Here is a 9,547-nt window from a genome sequence, read left to right as displayed (position 1 = left end):
TCGTGTTGTGCAACTCTCCACCGCCACTGGGATGGTGTGAAGATTTTGACAATTTTTTTGAACATTCCATTCGATGAGAATCTGGGTCTCGTTACATCATTTCGGTTTTGAGTATTTTCTCTTCATATAGATAATTTATTAAGTAAGGCGATTGTGAATTACATTATTGATCGTCTTATCAAATGGAATTAATTTCAGATTTCAAATGCTTACGATTAAAATTAATTTACCAAAATTATTCTCAATTTTTTTTCCGACCATTTCACGGTTAATAAACTGCTCTACTTATCCGACTAAACTTTCGAATGTACTCGAACAATTACAAAATCAAAATAACATCAAAACATGTCGCTATAAAGCAACATTTCCTGAACAAAGCTCTGCGCATGACGCAACGGCCGGACGCGGCAATTACCGGAGAAAACCCGTCCGTTGTCCGCTCGCGTGCCGGACACGGCCCGGAGACGACACGTGACACGGCGTGTAGCAGGTGGAAGCCTGTGTTTTTGGGGCACTAGTGTAGGTGTTAGGTGGCAATGATTGCCATTGATAGAGACTGCGGTGCCGCTGCGTCTGGTCGAGTTTTGGTTCAACGTGGGCTAGTTAAAGTTTTGGCTATAAGTCTGATGTGAGAAAAACTTGGTGTATTGTACATACCTTTTGACGAGTACATAGGTAACTATTTATCTTAAGGGAACATTTGGGCATTTTTAAGCAAATTATAATCAAGAATTATGAAGTCTAAGTTGAATTTTCGTAAACTTGTTTGGTAAGATAGCTTTTTTCTTATGAAGCCTGCCTCTGAAAACAATTTATTCTAAATTCCTTCTGAGCTTCTCTATAAACAAACGATCATACAGGCTTTCGCACTTACATCAGGATGTCTTGTTATTTACTTTGGGAATCTTTCTTCAAAGAAAGTAGGTGTGAATAATACTGAGCTTACGATAGTAAACAAGTGACGTTGCAGCGCTGTTCGCTTTGTGCAGCGCTGTCAAGCGAACTTATTCTTATTGCAACATAATGTTTGCATTGAATCTCATTAACGCATTGAAACGGCTGCTCAATAGACCACTAACTAGGCGTTGTCAGTACGAAAATATAAATGTTACTGGCTATCCCATTACCAACCTATTCTAAGCTCAAAGCATTTGGCAGAAGCTTTTTATTACAGTTTAGGGTTTCCATTTATTGAAAATATTGTGAAAATGTAAACTACATAAAAACTGAATTGTATATAAAGCAATCCAGTCCGCCTTATTTTTGACTTAAAACTCTAGTTACACAGTGAGTTTTATTGTTTGTTATGCTTTCACGCTAAACAGCTGAACCGATTGAGGCGAAGCATGAAGAAAACGGGTACCTTAGGAAAATGAACGAATTCGCGGGCTCAATCTAGTTATTTTCATGTTAGCAGAATCATATTCAAAAAAACCTTCGTGAAAAAAGATGAACTGCAATTTCGCAGAATGACAGGCAATTATTTATTAAATTAAATCTGCAGACGTTTTTACTTTCCTATCGAACGGTATTCAAATAATTAATTAACAAATTATGATGAGAAGGTATCCATTTATCTTCGAAATATTTTATTATGACTTCTGAGAAAATATTGATATAATAATCTGCACTAATATTTAAAATGCGAAAGTAACATGTCTGCCTGTGCAAAGAACATAAAAATAAATCGTCTGCGTAACGTTTTAGAAAAGGCTCTTGCGCTTACACAAAGATGTTAAGGAAATTACTTACGTTGTTTTTCTTCTTGGTTTTTCTCACTTTTGTGTAGATAGACATTTTACCAACATTATGTTTAAAAAATCAAGAATTGGGTATCGTTAAATTCTGAAATGAATGTACTCACTAGTTTTACAAGGAGATGGATCGATATTATTATGTACCTAAGAAATTGGACTTCATGGCAGTTACCCCGTATATTAAATTGTTATCTGCAATTGGCGGCCCGGTTGCGCCCGGGAAATGTTCATTTTCAATCTATTCACTAGATAAAGCATATCAATTGCAGGAAAATTCATTTTTAATTTTTGAGTTCATCACAAACAGAGAGACAGAGACGAGGCTTTCTTTTTAATACGCTTTTATTAGGTTCACTTGTAACTATGAATATCAGGAAATCTTGGAATCTTAATTTGACCCACTTTACGGTCTTCGATTATAATGAAAATTTTATAATATTGATGTAGTGAGTTAATAGACATCGTTGGTGCAAATATCCGGTTCACATGACCGTATCGGTGTCACGCATGGTGTTAACTCTGTGTGTACATATATAATTATTGCGTAACTACATAACTTAGCGTTTAAGTGTGTTATGTGTTCCTTTCTGTGTTTATGATAATAATATATCGTTCGATGCAAACCACTAATCTATGTTATGTTTATAACATACTTCTTATTGCGCTCAAAATTTTCTCTTTTCTTTAACACTTCATATATTTTGTAATTAAATTAAATAATAATTATCTGATTAGAGTGCATGTAACAGAAATGAGAATGCTGAGATGGATGTGTGGTGTTACAAGAATGGATAAAGTGAGGAATGATTACATTAGAGGAAGTCTGAAAGTAGCGCCAGTTACAGAAAAGATGAGAAGTAGAAGATTGTCGTGGTATGGACATGTAATGAGGAGGGATGATACGCATGCAACAAAGTGTGTGCTAAGTATGAATGTAGATGGATGGAGAGGAAGAGGAAGACCTAAGAAAACATGGATGGATTGCCTGAAAGATGATATGAATAGGAAGGGAGTGAGTGTCAGTATGACGAGTGACAGGGGAAAATGGAAGAAAATAACATATTGCGCCGACCCCAAGTAAAATTTGGGAACAGGGCAGGAGAAAGAAGAAGAAGAATATCTGATTAGCGAATGATTCATATTTATTATTCATTTATACTGACGTATCAAAGTCTATAATCATCCCTTACTCCCATGCATGTTGAGCATGGTGTCCGACGCGCATGCGTGTAGTCAGTGCATTGTGTAAGACTTGGCGCAGGCAACCGAAGAGGTGTCACTGGTAGGACCTGAGTTTCAGAACACTTTCTCTTGATGACTCGCTAGTTCTTATCATAATTCTGTTGTCTAAGTTTACTGTGAGATGCTGAAGGCTTTGTTTTTAAGGCGTTAATCTCTGAAATAAAATTATTAGGGACTATTATAAGTAGCCCAAATATAAGGAAGGTTAGGTTATGTATGAACAGTCAAAGGAGCTGTCGAAAGTAATTACCTTATATATTTTGGCCTTCCTTCCTTGGTACTTAGTAAAAATAAATATTAATTACTTCAGATTGGTCGTAAAAGTATTATTTATTTCTTTAGGTAATAAGAACGCAAAAATAACCTGATGCAGTTGTCGTAAAAGTATATTTTGTGCACGATTTCAGCTGTTCAGGAAAGTTTTGTGCTAGGTTCATAGCAACAATTTGGGCCTCATATTTGTGCTGCTACGTTAGAGTTACTAACGTAGCAGTGCATAATTATTTAGATTGTTTATCTCGTCGTAATTGAAAATGCCTGAAAACTTACAAATAATACCAAACTAATGTTTATTTCCATTTATCCGCGTTTAAAGGCAAAGAAAGCGTCAATACATATATGCCTAAGGCTTTTTCTTTCTTATCTGTTGCATCACCATGGTGTTAATGTTTTATGGGGAAGGTCTATTTGATGAGTTCGTTACGTACTTGTGAATGGGCCTCAATAAACACCCGTGAATGGCAGTGTTTGTGCAATACTTTGCGACATTGTATTTACGTACTCTTGTAGAAAACTTATGTGAATACCTTTTTTTGTGGGCGTGGATAAAGGTTCTATTTTTGTGGTCGCTTATTAGGTAATCATTATATTTTTGTCGGCTTCTCATATGAAGTAAGAACTGCTGTTCTTTTGAACATATAATTGTATTCTTTATCAGATTTACATTTTATCATATCTGTAGGATCATGCAAGGGTTTTTCATACTGTTACTGTTACAGCCTTTTTTTTATCGTCCCACTGATGGGCACAGGCCTCCTCTCACACGGAGAGGGTTTGTCACACTGTGGTATATTTATATTTAATTTTAAAGAGCTTGTTGCAACCAACATAAGCTAGTGACAGTTAAGACTCCTTCGTCACGTGAGTGCAAATGTAACGTCGCGTGCTTGAAGAAGTTTTTACTTTAATACAATTGTATTATTTTCCGGACGTGACGCAGGCACCGAATTGTTATGAGCTGGGATTTAGTGCTGTTTAAAGGTACTTTGATTGACGAACGGAACATCTTAAATGTGTTTTTGTTTACTTGGAATAAGCGACGATAGAAAAGAATGCAAAAGTAATTAATGAATAGACCATGAGTTTGCTGTAATCAGGCCAAGACTACGAGGTGTATCAAGCCAATGACATGCGTAAATAAATCGTCGTTATTTCGCAGTAAAATCCAATTTTCCCATAAAACATACAACTTTTATGCACCACTCAAACAATTAATTACCAAGCCGCGTAAAAAATTAAAACTGCTAACTATCTTCCATTGTAATCCGAACAGTACAGTTTGTACAATTTGTACAGTTTGCACCAGTCAGCGGATTCGCGTCACTTTCCTTACGTCCGGCGGTCCGCGCAAATATTACAGCTTATGTAACCAACGAGAAATCACCATTTTGTTTAGAATTATATTACGATTGTGAACTGAATATTAATGCATCCGTTATAATGTTTTATTTATTCATATTAATTGATTGTCTTTTTGGATCGGTAATCTTTATCTGTATCTACTAATGATATTTAGAGTAACCGAACACTAAAAATGTTTGAATAGGTAGTTTGAACGCGCTATTTCAGGAACTACTGGACCTGTTTAAAAATTTATTTCAGTGTGAGATAGCCTAAAGGCTATGAGCTACTTGTCATCCGGGTGCGTGAAATAGTTTCCAAAGATTGCGAGTGAAATGTGTTCACTGACGGAAGCTAGTTGTTAAATAATAATCGAAATGATACCTAAATTATTGAAATTAATGAAGCTTGCTATATTGTAAGGTTTCAGTCACTTTCACAAGACATTTCCTATTTAAACAAAAGAAGGGTTAATACTCGTAACCTGTCAATAACTACACTTTTAATCGTTAGAAAACGAGAGTCAAGTTACGTTTAATTACATCCCTAAAGCAATCAGTTTATTACGTGTTAAGTTAATTACTCGACACTTAACACTTGGAAAGTGATGATTAAGCACTAACTTCAGGGTTTGAAAAGATACAGCCTGACGAAGGAAAGTGCCACTTACTCGTAGATATGTTCTAACAATAAATAGGAAAGTCATGACACTCCATTAAGTTATCCGTTAGTATCTAAAGTGATATTGAAAGTATTTTATTGCTGACCAACTGTTCTCCGTGGACAAAAACGCTTACCGAGATAACTATTACCCGCACCTGGACAAATAATATCCTATATCCTTTATTAATCTCTAGACTATTTGTGTACTCATCTAGAAATCCCGTAGTTCAGAAAACATAGCTTGTAAGCGTGACAGACAGACATACACAGAGTTACTTACGCATTTAAAATATTAGTAGGGATTTCAACATGTCCAACACTTATAGTGCGACCATATATATTTTGTCCGGCTATCGGCACAATAGTATCCGCGTGTACCGAGAGAGTCACAATCACTTTTACTTCTCAGCACTAGTATGTAATATTTCATCGCCGCCTCCGTTAATTGTACTTAATTAAATAATTCGGCTTGTGGTAGTTTCTAGGCGGATGACGCGGAGGTATGCCAGGAATGTCGTATGTACTTGTTTGAATAATCTCCTATACTTAATAATAATGATGAGGAAACATTTTTTTGTTTACAGTAAAGGCTCCGACACTATTGAACCGAGTTGTAAAATTATTTTACTTATGGAAAGCTGCACTTTGCCCAAGTAACATATTTTTTATCCCGGTACGGGCAATAGTTCCCATAGGACGCGGATGGAAGCAGCTAGTTGAATAATAAAGTTTAATATTTTTCCTGTTATTGTTTGCTTTGTATGTTTGTAATGACATGATCTGAGCAGTGACACACAAAAGTGAATTAATTATGTTTGAGACTTGTACTGAACAAAACTATCTCCTGAGATACAGGCTATACCTAGTTCAGGGGATAGGGTGTAACGTTTGTGGCATATGAACCACCATAATATATTGTGAAATTATGTGTTACTATACTATCATATTACTTGTATCCTCGTGGTGAGAAATAAATGTTTTTTTTTTATTATGATTTATGTAATAAGGATTTCTAAATACTATTATTAATATTAAATTCAACCAAATATCTGTCTGATTTGAGCCACAACAAAAAAAGTGTTAATCAATGTTATCAGGTGAAATCTAAATTCATTAATATTTAGCACACACTATGTAAATAATACAACATTAACAATTTATATCACGATCTTATCTAACAGATGTTAATATTAACGGCCAAACATTTCCGACCTTCACACCGGATCTGATTTCACAAGTTTTGGAAATATCCTGCCAGCTGTGTTATAGGCTTAGATAAGATTATTGTATCAATCTAGATTAAAGTACCCACAATGTTATCGTGAAACCACACTATACACTAAATTGCTGGCCACTTGTGTGAGACCACAAAATACATAAAGTTGTTGGTTAATACATAAAGAGTTAAGTTTGTACGTAAAGTGTTTTCTCCAACACTTTCGTTAAACCACTAAATATGAGAAAAATGCACTAAATATGAGGTAGGTATCTCACATGGTTTTATACCGGAGAAAAGTTGTATCATAGCAAAAATTCGGCATACCATCCTTTTATGCTGTCCTAACATTGAAATATGTAAACTACACTATACAGCTCTGAAACTATTTGTTCGCGTATCTAATTATGTTGTGTTTGTAATGCGCTAAGGACTTATCTGATCCGATTTGTAAAAATGATCCAGCGAAAGACAGCCTAGTTATGAAAAAGGCTACTATGTATAAAATTCGGACCTACGAAGTATATGCGTGCGGGCTAGTTTATTATTTCCTCATTTAAAACGATGATTTTCATTATTTTCAGACGTTCATATTTTTGTTTCATGTTCAGTTATTAAAGTATAATATAGATACAGACAGAAATTGGTATTTTCTTGTATATGTCAGTAAGGATATAGATTAGGGTGTCCCAAGACATAAGGGGGAATTTTTTTTTCTCGAATTCAAATACGCATACCCTCTAATTTTTTTCGGTTTGACCTCATTATCTCCTATAATAAATATTATCTCGATCAGACAGTGGTAACCCGTGCCGACTTAATGCCAAAGTTTTCACATGAAAATTTGTACTGACTTACTATGGAGAAATTTAGATCTTAATTATTATTACTAAAAATAAACCTTGAATACATCCAAATAATGTTTTATCTTCTCATATACATTGAAAAATAATATCATTGTTAAAATTTTCATTTTAAAGTAGTTTTTTTTTACAGACAGGATAAATTTTCCGATGTTCTAGGACTGTACCTAACAATAATTGTTTTTGTTCCTCATCTACTGTGATTAATCAATAAAAGTCTTGCATGAACTTCACCGATCTTTCGGCCACATCGTTCACTAACTCTCAGTGCTGAAACTTTGGCTTTTTGATACGAAGCATCATTTGACTAGATGGTAGGACACATTCATGTAGAAAACTGTCCTTATATTTTAAGGCGATCGATCAAAGAACTCGCTTTTTGCTGAAATGAAGTTAGAGGTGATTTTGTCATACAACGTACCGTAAAGATCTTCTTTTGAAAAAAAAAAATTAACCAAAGACAAAATAACCCCTGAAAAACAATACATCCAATCGTTTTACAAGAGTTATTTTCCTTTGCTCCTCTGAGGCACGCGCTTTCTGTAACTAACTGTAGGCCGGCTGCTCTCCTGGCTGTCATTTGACATCTTGGACAGTCGTTTCGGGTAGTCAGAAGCCAATAAGTCTGACACTAGTCTTATCAAAGGGATATTGGGTTGCTGGGTAACTGGGTTGAGAAGTCAGATAGGCAGTCGCTCCTTGTAAAACTCTAGTACTCAGCTGAATCCGGCAAGACTGGAAGCCGACCCCAACATAGTTGGAATAAGGCTCGGGACATGATAATTTATTCTTATTAATCAAAATCAAATAAATTACATATCTAAGTTGCTGAAAAAGTCGTGATAGCGTTGCTTAAAAACGTCTTGTGTCTTTTGTTCCTCCAAACTTGATACAAGGTGACGAGTTTCGTCACACAATTAGGCAAAGATTTAGTTGGAATACGCGCCTTTTCCCAGTAGATAATATAATGCATTCGCGACTAGTAAGATTTTTCATTCACAATTAAATTAATTTCCCGAATATCACAACATAGTATACAACAAAGTCGCTTTTTCTGTCCCCGTGTCCCGTTGTAAGCTTACCTAATTCTTCAAAACTACGCAACCGATTTTCATGCGGTTTTCTCTAATAGATAGAGTGATTAAAGAGGAAGGTTCACATGTATAATAACACACATTAAATAGTGCAGAAATACTGTTATTCCGTGCGAAGCCGGAGCGGGTCGCTAGTTGTACTATGAAACTGCCAGAACTCGTCCATTAGACGGAAGTTTTGAGCCCGTCATTTGATGCTTTAGGTCCCCTAATTAAAAATATACTCTTTTTATAATTGCATAAGTCTAGTGACATGTTGGCTGTTTGAAAACAATGATTCGATCTCTAAATAACAAGAAATCACAAGCACATCGACGAGTTAGATCGCGTTAGTCTTAGAGAGCAAGTATGACAAATACAAATGTAAGTCGGCACGGATTACCGTGGTCCTATCGTCATAAAATTTTATTTATAATAGTTTTGGACCAAAAGGAAAAAAATAGGAGGGTATGCGTTAAAAAAAAATGACTTTGATTTTTTTGGGACACCCTAATATAGATACTATCGTAGATACATATAGAGGATATAGGATATCTGTGGCTATGTAAACATCACATAATGCTGTGATTTCACTTGCGGAATGCGTGTGATATAATGTACTCGCCGCTGTGGGACCCGCAGAGGAACCGGATACACAGGAATTTTGAAGATGATCATATTATTTTTTTATAGTTTAGCCTGGCATGTTATGGAGTACCTGTATTTATCTAGATTAAAACAAAAATAAGTTCCCACGCTGGTAGCTTTGTTTTATATATTTGCAGATTGTAAATTCTTACAAGAAACACTTGGTTTGGTAATAGAGATTTAAATTATTACAGCAAAATCATTACGGATAGGAAAACTTTTTTATTATTTTGGTTTTCCGGAGGATATAAATAAATTACAGAACCTTTTATCGAGTTATGTTTAGTGTTTTCAGACTTTTTTGGATCTTCAAACAGAAAAAAATCTGCATATAGTGCACATAAAAAAAAAAAATATGTCACAAAAGTAGCAATTCAGAAATCTGTAGTTTGATGTCTGTAATATTTCTTATACTTTGAAACTAAAAACAATTGCATCATCCACATCATGATTACCAGCCATTAA

Source organism: Helicoverpa armigera, chromosome 16, assembly GCF_030705265.1.
Source record: "Helicoverpa armigera isolate CAAS_96S chromosome 16, ASM3070526v1, whole genome shotgun sequence".
Classification (NCBI taxonomy): Eukaryota; Metazoa; Arthropoda; class Insecta; order Lepidoptera; family Noctuidae; genus Helicoverpa; species Helicoverpa armigera.
Note: the sequence above shows the minus strand (reverse complement) of the source record.